Source organism: Carassius carassius, chromosome 8 (assembly GCF_963082965.1).
Source record: "Carassius carassius chromosome 8, fCarCar2.1, whole genome shotgun sequence".
NCBI lineage: Eukaryota > Metazoa > Chordata > Actinopteri > Cypriniformes > Cyprinidae > Carassius > Carassius carassius.
Genome location: NC_081762.1, coordinates 31,999,991 through 32,014,850, shown reverse-complemented (window position 1 = coordinate 32,014,850; position 14,860 = coordinate 31,999,991). Strand labels below are relative to the sequence as shown.

Below are 14,860 nucleotides of genomic sequence, written 5' to 3'. Positions count from 1 at the left end.
TTTAATCTTCTCCTCCGTGACATCTGTCGGAATCCCTGTTACAACACCTCTAACCCAATTCTTTTCTTCCGGTATCGAGCACAACACCTTATGTCCAATCATCGATTTTATACCCAGAGCTGATTTTTGCTGCCTACTGTCTTTACAAAACAACAACAGATTGCCATCCCTTAAAGTCGTAATGCTTTCAACTGTCCCTGTCATTTCTTTCAATGTTTTCGTCAGCTTCAACGGATTAATCGCATTTACCGAGTCAACAAACTTCAACAATACCTTATATTCCTCTTTCCTTCTTCTAGTCTGGAGATTTCCTTTCTCACTACCCGATTCTGAAGATTGTTTCTTTCTTTTCCGATTTTCTACTACACTCCACTTACTACTTCCATTCTCGCCGCCTCCACTATCCACATCCTCCATTTCCGGATCACTTCCGGAATCTACGCTACTTCCTTCCATCATCACTCCACACCTCCAGCCCTGTCCTGGAGGCACCCCTGCCCTTCACATTTTGAATGTTTCCCTCATCTAACACACCTGATTCAAATCATCAGCTCATTAGTAGAGACCGCGAGACCTTATTTGGGTGTGTCTAATAAGGGAGAAAATAAAAATGTGCAGGGCAGGGGTGCCTCCAGGACAGGTTTGAGAACCACTGCCCTAAAGAGACAGACTGAGCATCGATGCAATGCGGCCACACTCTCTACGTTAGTTAATTTTTTTGGACTAAAAGGTGCCGAAAAGTATTTCAGACATTGTCCTGCGCAAACTGGTGGCAAAATAGGTCCCACCGAGATTTGAACTCGGATCACTGGATTCAGAGTCCAGAGTGCTAACCATTACAACATGGAACCTTAACTGGTGTAGCTGTTGCTCACAGGGCCACAAACACTGGCACCATCGCCAAACTAGTGCTGTTTTATCTTTTCCTGCGGCAAGAAAGCACACAGGCTCCACCAAGATTCGAACTCAGATCGCTGGATTCAAAGCCCAGAGTGCTGACCATTACACCATGGAACCGAAACTGCTTGGTTGGAGGCCAACTTGGAAACAGATAGCTCTCTGGCTGTGGGGAAGCAGTTATACAGAGAGGTTGGAACCCAGTGATTTTTGGTCAATGGCCCGCCTCAAAAAAGGGAAAAGTGTGGGAGATGTTGCCGAGACCCGGGATCGAACCAGGGACCTTTAGTCTAATGCTCTCCCAACTGAGCTATTTCGGCTACAACAAACCTCTGCTTAGCAAGCAGTGATTTCAGTGAGATCACCCTACTCTTTGTCAGAGCTGAAGAGCAGAGCAGAGATGAGCCCCCAGACAATAAAAACAGATGGCAAGTACGGGGATCGAACCCGCGACCTTGGCGTTATTAGCACCACGCTCTAACCAGCTGAACTAACCAGCCTGGCTTAGCCATCCATGTCTGCCTGATTGGAAAAAACCTGCCATAATGTTTGTGAATACAATGAGACAATAAAGCTTCCCGTTTTAACCTGAACAAGGGCTCGTCCGGGATTTGAACCCGGGTCCTCTCGCACCCAAAGCAAGAATCATACCCCTAGACCAACGAGCCTTCTTGCCCAAAGCCAGGAAAAAAGAGCTATTTCAGCAACAACAAAAGAAGGAACATGAACTAACGTGGAAGCAATCAAAGTCCTCGAGACAGTGTGAAAGGCAGTGTGCAAGTTGGCCTCTTAATTGACCTAAAAATGGGGCTGTATCTAACATGTAGAGGGATGTTAGGGAGGACAGCTGAAACGGTCAGATGTCACTTAGACCAGCGGGTCTCGATTCCAGTCCTCGCGCCCCCTGCTCTTCACATTTTGTAAGTTTCTCGTATAGCTTCAGACATTTGTTCCATTCGAACGTAAGTGCCCTGAGAACTGGACATCACATGACATCCCTCCATGATTCAAGTTCAAAGCGTATGTATACGTTCAATTCATAGTGAGTAATACAGTGATGTATCGAGGTATACAGAGGTAAATGATGTCACACTTCTCCATGTGTGAAGAAGTTGCGCAGCACAAATCCGTGAACCAATGTTCCAAAGTGAAGTATACTTTGACGGATTTCCCCTGCTCAGGGAGTGGGGAGCAATGAACACTGTGTATGGACCATGTCAATCACTAGGAGCTCACTTCTAATGAGCTGATTATGCGAATCAGGTGTGCTAACAAAGAGAGACATGCAAAACATGCAGACCTGGGGGGAACGAGGACTAGAATTGAGAACTGCTTCCTTAGACTTTAAGTCAGTGTGAGCAAAAGAGGTGAGAAGTTGTCTGCATGATCCGAGTGTTCCAAGGTAGCCTACATAATACAAGAATCCATACACATGCATACTGGCGTAACAAGACCGAGAAGGTCCTTAAACACAAAAGCTTAATCTCTTTGTTAATTCGACAACATAATCTCGGCCAGTGCAAAGGAGCAAGCCCAGAGGAGGGACAGCCTCTTTGCATCAAACCCCTCATTCCCAGCTATGCTCGTCATTCTTGAAAGGCCAGGGGAATTAGCTCAAATGGTAGAGCGCTCGCTGCGCGAAGGAAGGGGTCCAATCTTTGAGCCCCGCATGCAAGTGAAAAAGACGCAGAACACGTGAAAACGCCGAAGGATTTCCCCTGCGGCAATACTCTGGGTATATGTTTCTGCGTTTTGAAGAGTTGTTATTACATGTGAAACAATTCTACCCTCCACGGCCTGGATTCGAACCCGTGCTCTCTCAGATGAGCCGTGACGTCATATGTCCACGACGTGTATTGTTAAGCGTGCAATAAACCGAGACTTTTATTTTGTTATCTATGACATACCATTGATTGCTTTTATACTACATAGATTTGTGTGAGTGTGTGTGTGTGTGTATTATTAAAAAAAAACTTTTTCATGTTTGTGTTTAAATAGAATAAATAAAAAACGTTTCTTCAAATATGTTTTGTGTGTGTGGATATGATTTGATTGATATGATTTAGCAGATTTTTTTTTTATCTGATCAAAAAAATGTTCTATTAAAATGAATACAAACACATACACACAAAATAAAAAGAACAATATAAAAGAGTGGGCCCAAGTAATATATACAAAATGTTTTATTAAAATGAACACACACATACATACACACAATATAAAAAGGACAATATGATAAGAGTGGGCCCATATAATATAAACAAAATATATACAGGATAGATATAATGTACTTGTATAAAAAAAAATATGAAAAGAGTGGGCCCATATAATATAAACAATATATATATATACAGGAAAGATATTATGTACTACTTATATTAAAAAAATATATATGAAAAGAGTGGGCCCATATAATATATACAAAATATACACAGGAAATAAATTATTTACTATGGAGGCGGAGTTTGTCATTTATTTTGCCTGCCGCTGTTCTGCCAACCAATCATCTAAAGTTTTTCCATTAGAGGAGCGTGAGCAAAATGTGGCATTCCCATATCGGCTATGACCAAACTCTTTAGTTTTGGGCTGCCCACATTCGCTGCACTTGTTAAAAGTTACCCCTCGCACATACTTCCTCTTATGGACTCCGCTTTCCGTCTCCAGGGCCCGCCGGCGCCTGTTCCTCTGGGTGTAACGGGACACAGAAGCAGCAGGCGCTGGAGCAGGCGCTGGAGCAGGCGCTGGAGCAGGCGCTGGAGCAGGCGCTGGAGCAGGCGGAGCTGGGCCTGGACCGGATGTCAAAGCACCAGAAGATGAAATCACCATCGACACAGTCATGTCTGGGTTAAGGACTAGTGTGCCTAACAGTGACCCAGGTGCTGAAATGGGCTGCACAACTCCTGCTGCTGTGGGGACGGGTGCGATAGGGCCCTCCCTTTTGGCAGCAGTGGGCCGGCGACCCGGTCGCAGAATTGGAGCCTGTCCTTCTCGATTTGGCGGAAGGATAAATTGATGTTTTGGGCCTGATGTTGATGGCACGTCATCCAATTTTTCCCTCGGCAGAGGAAGCTGCGTATCAGCCACATCAATTGGGTCAGATGGAGTCAGTCCCTGGGCGAGGACACTCATTTCCTGATTCTTCTGCTGCCGTTGAAACCTGAAAGTAAATTACTTGTAAAATATATATATATATATACATATTGTGACGATCCAGTATGAAACGCCCCGTTGATTTCCTGAGGGGTTCCACCTGGATGCTCTAATCAGTCTGTCCTTTAAAAGAAGCCCGTGCTTGTTCATCGGGGCTCCATGTTTATTTTTGCTTTGCTTTTATGGGTTTTGTTGTTGTGACTTCTGGAGACATACATCACATTAGCTTACATTGCATTACGTCCCATGCCATTTCATGCATACATTGTACTTTACACTACTGATCTGACTGATGCCATTTTACACTTGTTTGGTTTAGTTTCGGTTCTTTTGGTTGTTAATAAATTTCGTGTTAAAAGTAACCGCTCTGTGTGTCCCTTTCCTTTGTTACGGCCTTTTGGAGCCACAGGTCGTAACAAATGGGGGCTCGTCCATTTGGTATTTGTTCGTGCTAGCGTCTTTCGGAATTTGGCGTAATCAATGGTTAGCGTTTGGGAGAGGAAATCTCATTTGAACTTGTGACGTCATTTTCGCGGAACGGGACACACGTGTGGAGAATTGTTTGGTTGTTGCGTGGAAGCTCATCGACTGGTAAGTTGACAGTGCAATATGGTTCTTCTAGTTTGGAGTTTTCCCCGGTGAGGTATAGCAGCATGTTTCCTTTGAGACATGTTGGTTATTTTTTGTTTTGGTAGTGTTGCGGAGAAAGCGGGTAGTAGCAGTTGACTCGGGAGCACATCCAGGGTGTTGAAGGTGTCGCTGGTCTGACCGGTAGCATTTTTCACCTACTGGGTTGAAGTGCATAAATACCCCCCGCCTGTAACCGCATGAAGACCAGGGATAAGGATAGATAGGTTTTTTTTTTTTTCTCCTCTCTCTCTCGCGCTGAGGAAAGTTAGTGGGGAATGCTCCGAGTATTTGATTGCACTTCTGGCTTTTTATTGGTCCGTTTGTTTTTCTGATGGCGGATATTAATGCATTTGTAGAATCTCCTTCGTATACATTGCTAGGAAAATGTACGAAGGAACAGCTGTTAAGAATTGCTGACCATTATGAAATAGATGTCGTTGATAAAAAACGCAAGGAAAGTATTAAAGCTGAGTTGAAGTTAAAATTGTGTGAAAGGGACATTCTGAGTTTGGATAAAGATTTGGTTATGTCGGTACAAAGGCAGTCCGATTCACCATCTGTATTGATGTTTGAGCAGCAAAAAGAATTGTTGCTGTTGCAAATGGAACATGAAAGATTGAAACAACATTCTGAACATGATAGGTTGGAGTTAGAGAAGGCGAAAATTGAGGTTGAAGTTATGAAGTTAAGACTTCTGAAGGAAGGTAGGGAAGATCGAGTTACATTTGCAGTGAATTCAAATTTGAAACTTGTTCCTAAATTCAACGAGGAGGATCCTGATATATTTTTCACTCTCTTTGAGCGTATTGCTGAGCTACAGGACTGGTCAGAGGAAAATCGAGTGTTATTGTTGCAGTGTGTGTTGACCGGAAAAGCACAGTTAGTTTTTTCCGCGTTGAGTAAGGAAGATTGTCAGGATTATGATCAAATTAAATCAGCGGTCTTAAAGGCGTATGAATGTGTGCCTGAAGCATATAGTCAGCAGTTCAGGGCATGTAAGAGGGAACAAAAGCAGTCTCATTTGGAGTTTGTGCAGGATTTGAGGAAATACTTTACTCGTTGGTATACTGCGCTTGATATTACATCTTTTGATGAGTTGGTTCAACTGATGATATTGGAACAATTTAAAGTGTCTGTCCCGGATATGATCGCCACTTATATTAATGAGCGTAAAGTTAGTTCACCAGAGGAAGCGGCAGCGTTGGCTGACGATTATGTACTCTCTCACAGAAGTAGCTTTGTTGACGGGCGCTCGCGGGGAGACGGTAATATGCTTCGATATAGTACATCTCTAAATAGTTTTTCTCCTAGGTCTAGTTACCTTCCTACATGGAAGTTTGACCCGCTTAGGACATGTAATTATTGTCGTGAAAAAGGGCATTGGAAAGCTGATTGCCCTTTACTTGAGGAGAAGGCTAAACGTGACGTTAAGGTTCCTAAACCAGCTGCTTTTGTGGCTTTAGCTTCTAATACCGTTGAGACGTGTGTAAAGGAAAAAGTGGATGCGGACTGTTTATCTGTATTTTCTCCTTTCCTTACAGAGGGTTATGTGTCTCTTGTGGGCAGTAATGAGGAAGTTCCGGTCAAGATCTTGCGGGACACGGGAGCCATGGATTCATTCATTTTAGAGTCTATTTTGCCTTTTTCTTCGCGGTCTGACACGGGTGACAGCATGTTAGTCCGGGGGATGGGTATGAGTATACTAACCGTTCCTCTTCATAGGGTGAAGCTGTCATCGAGTTTGGTGAATGGTGATATTGTTTTGGGAGTGCGTCCTGCTTTGCCGGTCGAGGGCGTTCATCTTATTTTGGGGAATGAGTTAGCAGGGGCGCGTGTATGGCCGGATGCTCCTGTGTCACCAATAGTTTCATCCAATGATGTGTTTCCGCAGATCCCTTCACATGTAGATCCGGTGGGTGTAACAACTCGTGCAATGACTCGAAGCACGACGAAGGAAGTAGTGGATAGTCCAAGAATGATGTTGAATCAACTGGGTAGTTCTCTGTCTATGCCTGATTTATCTGCTGTGTCCTTTCCTGTGTCTGCAGAGGAGATGGGAGAAGAGCAACGTTCGGATTTATCCTTGGCTGAGCTGTTTAACAGTGCTGTTCGAGACGATCATGTGTCTAACATCGCTCGAGGTTATTTCGTACAAGATGGTATGTTATTGCGGAAGTGGGTTCCTCATGGGGACGATTTTGTTGGGGACCCTATTATTCAAGTAGTGGTTCCCACAAAATTTCGAATGGCATTGTTGGAAGTTGCGCATGATTTGTCAGGTCATTCTGGAGTACGAAAGACCTATGATCGTGTGTTGAAGTATTTTTTTTGGCCTCGAGAAAAAAGCGACATTTCATCTTATATAAAACAGTGTCACACTTGCCAGTTGATCGGTAAACCTAATCAGAAACTAAAACTGGCTCCATTACACCCTATTCCGGCAGTGGGTGACCCTTTTGAGCATCTTATTGTGGACTGTGTGGGCCCGTTGCCATCTTCCAAGTCAGGTAGTAAATACTTGTTGACTATAATGTGTTTGAATACTCGTTTTCCTGCTGCTTACCCACTGCGTACGATCACTTCCCGCTCAATCGTAAAGGCGTTATCTCAGTTTATGTCTATCTTTGGTGTTCCTAGGGTTATCCAGAGTGATCAGGGAACTAATCTTACTTCCCATTTGTTTCAGCAGGTTTTAAAACAGCTGCATGTAAAACATCACCTTGCGACTGCATACCATGCTCAAAGCCAAGGCGCACTGGAGAGGTTCCATCAGACTTTAAAGTCTCTTCTTCGGTCGTATTGTGTGCAGCTGGATCGAGACTGGGAAGAGGGATTGCCCTGGTTGATGCTGGCGTCACGAGAGGTTGTACAGGAGAGCACTGGCTTTAGTCCCAATGACCTTGTGTTTGGTCATAAGGTTCGTGGACTTTTGGCAGTGCTCCAAAATCCGGTTAAGATATCCGATTCTCCAAAAAATCTAGAGGCTTATGTTTACGGGTTTAAACAACGATTGGTTCAAGCGCGAGAGTTGGCTAAAGTGAAATTGGAAAAACAACAAAACATTATGAAACGCTTATTTGATCGTACCGTTGAGCGTCGTGTTTTTGAGCCTGGAGATCAAGTTTTGGTTCTGCGTCCTTTGGTGTGCTCTCCGTTCGAAGCCAAATTCGATGGTCCGTACGTGGTGCAGCGGAAAGTGAGTGAAGAGAATTATGTGATCGGTACCCCAGGGCGGAGGAAATCCACTAAATTGTGTCATGTTAATCTGTTGAAACCTTTTTATGAGAATCAAATTGGCGAGACTCATGTAGTGGATTTAGATCCGGTTCATTCCATTCTTTCAGTGGGATCAATTTTTCGTGGTAGCTCTAACTTGGTGGGTGGGGGTGAGGAGAATATTGAGCCTGATTAGGGTAGGTTGCGCGGTCGGTTAAATAACTCTGAGTCCTGCAAGAGACTAAGCTCCGGTCTTGCTCATTTACCTCCGGTTCAACGTGCAGAGTTGGTTTCACTATTGCAGAATTTTCCTGATTTGTTTGGAGATACCCCCTCACGTACAGATTGGATAGAGCATGACATTGACGTTGGGGAGGCGAAACCCATTAAGCAACGTTTTTATCGGGTGTCTCCAGATAAACGAGAGCTTATGGAGGCAGAAATAAACTACATGCAGGAAAATGATATTGCGGTACAGTCGTTTTCAGATTGGGCGTCCCCTTGTCTCTTTGTTTACAGGGATCTTGACAGAATCCCTGTCTTAAGGGGAGGGGTGTGACGATCCAGTATGAAACGCCCCGTTGATTTCCTGAGGGGTTCCACCTGGATGCTCTAATCAGTCTGTCCTTTAAAAGAAGCCCGTGCTTGTTCATCGGGGCTCCATGTTTATTTTTGCTTTGCTTTTATGGGTTTTGTTGTTGTGACTTCTGGAGACATACATCACATTAGCTTACATTGCATTACGTCCCATGCCATTTCATGCATACATTGTACTTTACACTACTGATCTGACTGATGCCATTTTACACTTGTTTGGTTTAGTTTCGGTTCTTTTGGTTGTTAATAAATTTCGTGTTAAAAGTAACCGCTCTGTGTGTCCCTTTCCTTTGTTACGGCCTTTTGAAGCCACAGGTCGTAACAATATATATATATATGTGTGTGTGTGTGTGTGTACAGAAGTATTCAGTTCCCTGGAACCAAATAATGTGCCTTGCTTACCACTGAATGAGTGTCCTCTGGTTCAGCTCAAACAGCTGGATCATTGTTTCATCCATCAGCCTTCGACTGTTAAGCACCAGGTCTCGGATGTGGTGGTAATCTGAAAGGATTTTAGACCACCTGGGGGTGCAAACTCCAGCCTTCTTGGTCGGTGACTTGTGTAAAGCACACAGCTTCATACAAATGGCCTCAACCAAGCGGCTGGTGCTGGGCCACTGTGCTGGACCCCCAGGATGTCCAATCAGACACCGTTTCACACTCTCCACACCCGGTGTGACTCCGGACCGCTTCGGTGCCTTAAAGCGCCCATGTGTCAGCTGAGGCTGATGTCGAGGCTGATAGTTGACCCGCTGTTTATCAACGTCAGGGAGAGCTGTCCACAGCTGGATGGCCTCTGTCACCTGCAGGTCGGTGAGGTAAGGAGCCTCACGAAGACCCACCAGGAAACCAGCCAGATCCTGGACCTTGTCCCACCGAGCGATGCCATCAGGTCCAATGACTGCTCCCTAGTAAATGCAGATTAGTGTTAATATACACTTTCAGTCAAAAGCCTTTGAACAGAAATATTTTTTTTACATTTTTTAAAGAATTCTGCTCAACAAGCCATTTATTTTATTCAAATACAACAAAAGCCATTATATTGTGAAATAATTTTACTATTTAAAATAAAAATGCTTTCTATTTGAATATAGTTTAAAGTGTAAGTTATTTCTGTGATGCACAATCGTATTTTCAGCATCATTCCTCCAGTCTTCAGTGTCACATGATCTTCAAGAAACCATTCAGATATCCTGATTTGTTCTTCTAGAAACCTTTTTTTATTGATATTATTATCAATATTTAGAACAGTTGTGTACATTTTGTTCAAGATTCTTTGATGAATAGAAGGATCCAAGATAAGAGTTTATCTGTAATAAAAAGCTTTTTTAACATTATACACTATACCATCCAAAAGTGTGGAGTCAGAACATTTAAATCATTATATATTTAGTATTAAATTATAGAAATTAATACTTTTATTTAGCAAGGACGCATTAAATAGATGATAAAGACATTTATAATGTTACAATATATACTGAACTTTCTATTCATCAAAGAAACCTAAACAAAAAATCTCTAGGAGCTATTTTTAACCTAATAATAATAATAATAATATAGCACCCGGCACCCGGTTTTTCTTAGCAGCAAATTGGAATGATTTCTGAAGAATCGTGTGCCCTGAGTAATGATGCTAAAATTCAGCATTGAAATCACAAGACTGAATTACTTTTTTAAATATATTCAAATGGATAGCAGTTATTTTAAATAGTAAAAATATTTCAAAATATTACTGCTTTTGTTGTATTTTGAATCAAATAAATGCAGGCTTAAAAAAAAACACCTTGCTTGTAGTGTATTTGGAATAAAACGAGACTGAAACAAAATAAAGCCCTTAGAGTGTCTTACCTGAGCCTCGCCGGAGACACTGCTTCCAGTGTCAGATGGCTGTGACAGCACTGAAGAGGCAGGGGCGAGATGCTGTCCCTCTCCTCCAGATGATGTGGACGGCTCAGCCAGTGATGCTGGGGACTGAGGCAGAGGCAAAGATGAGGGGCTGTTTCTGAGATCACAGCAGGGGTCATCCTCATACAGCACTGGAACTGTGATGTCCTCCATGCTCTCTTGCTCAAACCCCTCATCTAGCAGGTCCTGATCATCAACCTCCTCCACCAGCCGGTCTTCCTCCTCTGGGTTCTGGAGCACTGGAGACAGTGTTTTGCCAGTCTGGCTGTAAAGGTACTCGATTCCCAGCAATTCACCTACAATAATAAAATAAGAAAAAAAGAAAAAAAGTGCTCTTAATAATTTATCAAGTACATTGGAGGCTAAATAGATAACTTAATAGAATATTGCAAAAGAACAAATTAAATTTCTTACCTGTATATGCTCCAGGAGGGCGATAGCGCTCATCCCAGGGCTTCCCAAAGACTGTTCGGCTAAGCCGGTCCACAGCCTCTCTCATGGCACTGCCATATGTCCGAATGGAGGACGCCCGTTTTATGGCATCTTCCATTCGGTCATCATTCCAACGCATCAAGCCCTCAAGGAGATAGGCCTGAAAATGCGCATCGCTGGCACTGGTTCCTAAAAGTTGAATAATATTAAAAAATATATAAAAAAGGGTTTTATATGTCACATATGTACAATATATGTACTACACATAAGGTGCTCTGAAGTAACTTGTATACTACATTTAATAGAGTTGTGTAACTAAATTAAAAATGATTGTCACTTATTCCTGTATTACTAGTGACTTGTTAGTCAAGACAGCTTTGTCAATGCTAATGACATTAAAAAGTAATTGTAATGTAGAGTGTGACATTTATTAATGCGGCATTACTTTAAAGTGATGGAAGCAGTTACAGTGCTTATATTTTCTACAGAAAAATAATAATCCATGTGCATGTAATACCTGGAATAAAACGGTTCAGGTGGAGGTGGAACGACTCCAAGGAGGTAGAGCCACGAGCACACCTGTAGCAGCACAGCTCCACGCTGCCTTTCTTCAGTGTCCCTGTCTTCATGTACAGCGGAAAGTCCTCTGGGTCTTGTATACACTGGACGTGCTTGCGCTGTTCCTTCCATATCTGCTGGATCCGTTCGTGGTCCAGCAGAGGAACTCCCAGGGTGTCCTTCCCATCCGCACTGTCAAACTGATCAATCAGTAACCCAATCAATCTGGCGGTCTCCTCCACCCCCCTGGTCCTCCTCCGGCAGTGCAGTGCCAACTCCCTCCGGGTAATGCGAGCACTGACCGCCTTTTCTGAGATGTGGCCAGTCTTCTTTGCCGCCAGGTCACTCTCTTTTGCAGAGCGAAGAGCAGCCACATCCTCTGGATCCCACTGAAAGATGCACCTGGACAGACGTGCCATGAAGATCCCGTAGAGTGGATGAGCCTCTGTCGTGACACCTGCAGCAAATCGCCGCATGAAGTGCCAGATGTCGAGGCGCACTACAAGCTCATCCCACTCCGAAAACATGATCTTCACCCGCGATTGGCCATACTGACTGCAGCAGTCCCTGTCCACGTACATCACTTTTGGGGCTGCCTCTCCTGCCTCTCGGTAGCGTTTCATCAGACCAGCTGCCATGGAGTCCAGTCCATGTCCCTCGGCAGCTGTCAGCACAGAGACAAGGACCTGGCCGTGTTCATTTCCGACATTTGTGCACCAGGCAGCTGTTCCTGAAGCAGCACCGGCAAGCATCAACAAAAGAAGGAACATGAACTAATGTGGAAGCAATCAAAGTCCTCGAGACAGTGTGAAAGGCTAACGAATGCAAGTTGGCCTCTTAATTGACCTAAAAATGGGGCTGTATCTAACATGTAGAGGGATGTTAGGGAGGACAGCTGAAACGGTCAGATGTCACTTAGACCAGCGGGTCTCAATTCCAGTCCTCGCGCCCCCTGCTCTTCACATTTTGTAAGTTTCTCGTATAGCTTCAGACATTTGTTCCATTCGAACGTAAGTGCCCTGAGAACTGGACATCACATGACATCCCTCCGTGATTCAAGTTCAAAGCGTATGTATACTTTCAATTCATAGTGAGTAATACAGTGGTGTATTGAGGTATACAGAGGTAAATGATGTCACACTTCTCCATGTGTGAAGAAGTTGTGCAGCACAAATCCGTGAACCAATGTTCCAAAGTGAAGTATACTTTGACGGATTTCCCCTGCTTAGGGAGTGGGGAGCAATGAACACTGTGTAGGGACCATGTCAATCGCTAGGAGCTCACTTCTAATGAGCTGATTATCCGAATCAGGTGTGCTAACAAAGAGAGACATGCAAAACATGCAGACCTGGGGGGAGCGAGGACTAGAATTGAGAACCGCTTCCTTAGACTTTAAGTCAGTGTGAGCAAAAGAGGTGAAAAGTTGTCTGCATGACCCGAGTGTTCCAAGTTAGCCTACATAATACAAGAATCCATACACATGCATACTGGCGTAACAAGACCGAGAAGGTCCTTAAACACAAAAGCTTAATCTCTTTGTTAATTCGACAACATAATCTTGGCCAGTGCAAAGGAGCAAGGCCAGAGGAGGGACAGCCTCTTTGCATCAAACCCGTCATTCCCAGCTATGCTCGTCATTCTTGAAAGGCCAGGGGAATTAGCTCAAATGGTAGAGTGCTCGCTTAGCATGCGAGAGGTAGCGGGATCGATGCCCGCATTCTCCAAGTTGGCTCCTGCCCTTTTACTCACACATCCCTAGAGGAGTGGTTTTCAATCCTGTCCTGGAGGCATCCCTGCCCTGCACATTTCGCATTTCCCCTCATCTAACAAACCTGTTTCAAATCATCAGCTCATTAGTAGAGACTGCAAGACCTGATTTGGGTGTGTCTAATAAGGGAGACATACAAAATGTTCAGGGCAGGGGTGCCTCCAGGAAAGGCTTGAAAACCATTGCCCTAAAGAGACTGACTGAGCGTTGACGCAATGCTGCCACACTCCCACGTTAGCTTTTTTTGGGCTCACAGCTGCCAAAAAGTATTTCAGACATGGTCCTGTGCAAATTGGTTGCAAAACAGTGCCATTTTACGCACAGTTCCCTAAAGCAGTGGTTTTCAAACCTGTCCTGGAGGCACCCCTGCCCTCCAAATTTTGAATGTTTCCCTCATCTAACACACCTGTTTCAAATCATCAGCTCATTAGTAGAGACCGCGAGACCTTATTTGGGTGTGTCTAATAAGGGAGACAATAAAAATGTGCCTGGCAGGGGTGCCTCCAGGACAGGTTTGAGAACCACTGCCCTAAAGAGACAGACTGAGCATCGATGCAATGCGGCCACACTCTCTACGTTAGTTAATTTTTTTGGACTAAAAGGTGCCGAAAAGTATTTCAGACATTGTCCTGCGCAAACTGGTGGCAAAATAGGTCCCACCGAGATTTGAACTCGGATCACTGGATTCAGAGTCCAGAGTGCTAACCATTACACCATGGAACCTTATCTGGTGCAGCTGTTGCTCACATGGCCACAAACACTGGCACCATCGCCAAACTAGTGCTGTTTTATCTTTTCCTGCGGCAAGAAAGCACACAGGCTCCACCAAGATTCGAACTCAGATCGCTGGATTCAAAGCCCAGAGTGCTGACCATTACACCATGGAACTGAAACTGCTTGGTTGGAGGCCAACTTGGAAACAGATAGCTCTCTGGTTGTGGGGAACAGTTATACAGAGAGGTTGGAACCCAGTGATTTTTGGTCAATGGCCCGCCTCAAAAAAGGGAAAAGTGCGGGAGATGTTGCCGAAACCCGGGATCGAACAGGGGACCTTTAGATCTTCAGTCTAACGCTCTCCCAACTGAGCTATTTTGGCTACAACAAACCTCTGCTGAGCAAGCAGTGATTTCAGTGAGATCACCCTACTCTTTGTCGGAGCTGAAGAGCAGAGCAGAGATGAGCCCCCAGACAATAAAAACAGCTGGCCAGTACGGGGATCGAACCCACGACCTTGGCGTTATTAGCACCACGCTCTAACCAGCTGAGCTAACCGGCCTGGCTTAGCCATCCGTGTCTGCCTGATTGGAAAAACCTGCCATAATGTTTGTGAATGCAATGAGACAATAAAGCTTCACGTTTTAACCTAAACTAGGGGTGGTCCGGGATTTGAACCCGGGACCTCTCGCACCCAAAGCGAGAATCATACACCTAGACCAACGAGCCTTCTTGCCCAAAGCCAGGAAAAATAGCTATTTCAGCATCAACAAAAGAAGGAACATGAACTAACGTGGAAGCAATCAATGTCCTCGAGACAGTGTGAAAGGCTAACGAATGCAAGTTGGCCTCTTAATTGACCTAAAAATGGGGCTGTATCTAACATGTAGAGGGATGTTAGGGAGGACAGCTGAAACGGTCAGATGTCACTTAGACCAGCGGGTCTCAATTCCAGTCCTCGCGCCCCCTGCTCTTCACATTTTGTAAGTTTCT

General features: G+C 44.4%; 6 non-coding genes across 6 annotated transcripts; 1 reads left to right on the top strand and 5 right to left on the bottom strand.

The window, feature by feature from the left end:
- Positions 1 to 1,323: 1,323 nt before the first annotated feature.
- Positions 1,324 to 1,397, bottom strand: trnai-aau (transfer RNA isoleucine (anticodon AAU)). Its single transcript has one exon. It is a non-coding gene; the product is annotated as a tRNA-Ile (tRNA).
- Positions 1,398 to 1,493: 96 nt separating this feature from the next.
- Positions 1,494 to 1,565, bottom strand: trnap-ugg (transfer RNA proline (anticodon UGG)). Its single transcript has one exon. It is a non-coding gene; the product is annotated as a tRNA-Pro (tRNA).
- An 11,471-nt stretch (positions 1,566 to 13,036) lies between these two features.
- On the top strand, positions 13,037 to 13,109 carry trnaa-agc (transfer RNA alanine (anticodon AGC)). The gene has a single exon. It is a non-coding gene; the product is annotated as a tRNA-Ala (tRNA).
- Positions 13,110 to 13,804: 695 nt separating this feature from the next.
- Positions 13,805 to 13,876, bottom strand: trnaq-cug (transfer RNA glutamine (anticodon CUG)). Its single transcript has one exon. It is a non-coding gene; the product is annotated as a tRNA-Gln (tRNA).
- Positions 13,877 to 14,176: 300 nt separating this feature from the next.
- On the bottom strand, positions 14,177 to 14,249 carry trnaf-gaa (transfer RNA phenylalanine (anticodon GAA)). Its single transcript has one exon. It is a non-coding gene; the product is annotated as a tRNA-Phe (tRNA).
- Positions 14,250 to 14,355: 106 nt separating this feature from the next.
- On the bottom strand, positions 14,356 to 14,429 carry trnai-aau (transfer RNA isoleucine (anticodon AAU)). The gene has a single exon. It is a non-coding gene; the product is annotated as a tRNA-Ile (tRNA).
- Positions 14,430 to 14,860: the final 431 nt, after the last annotated feature.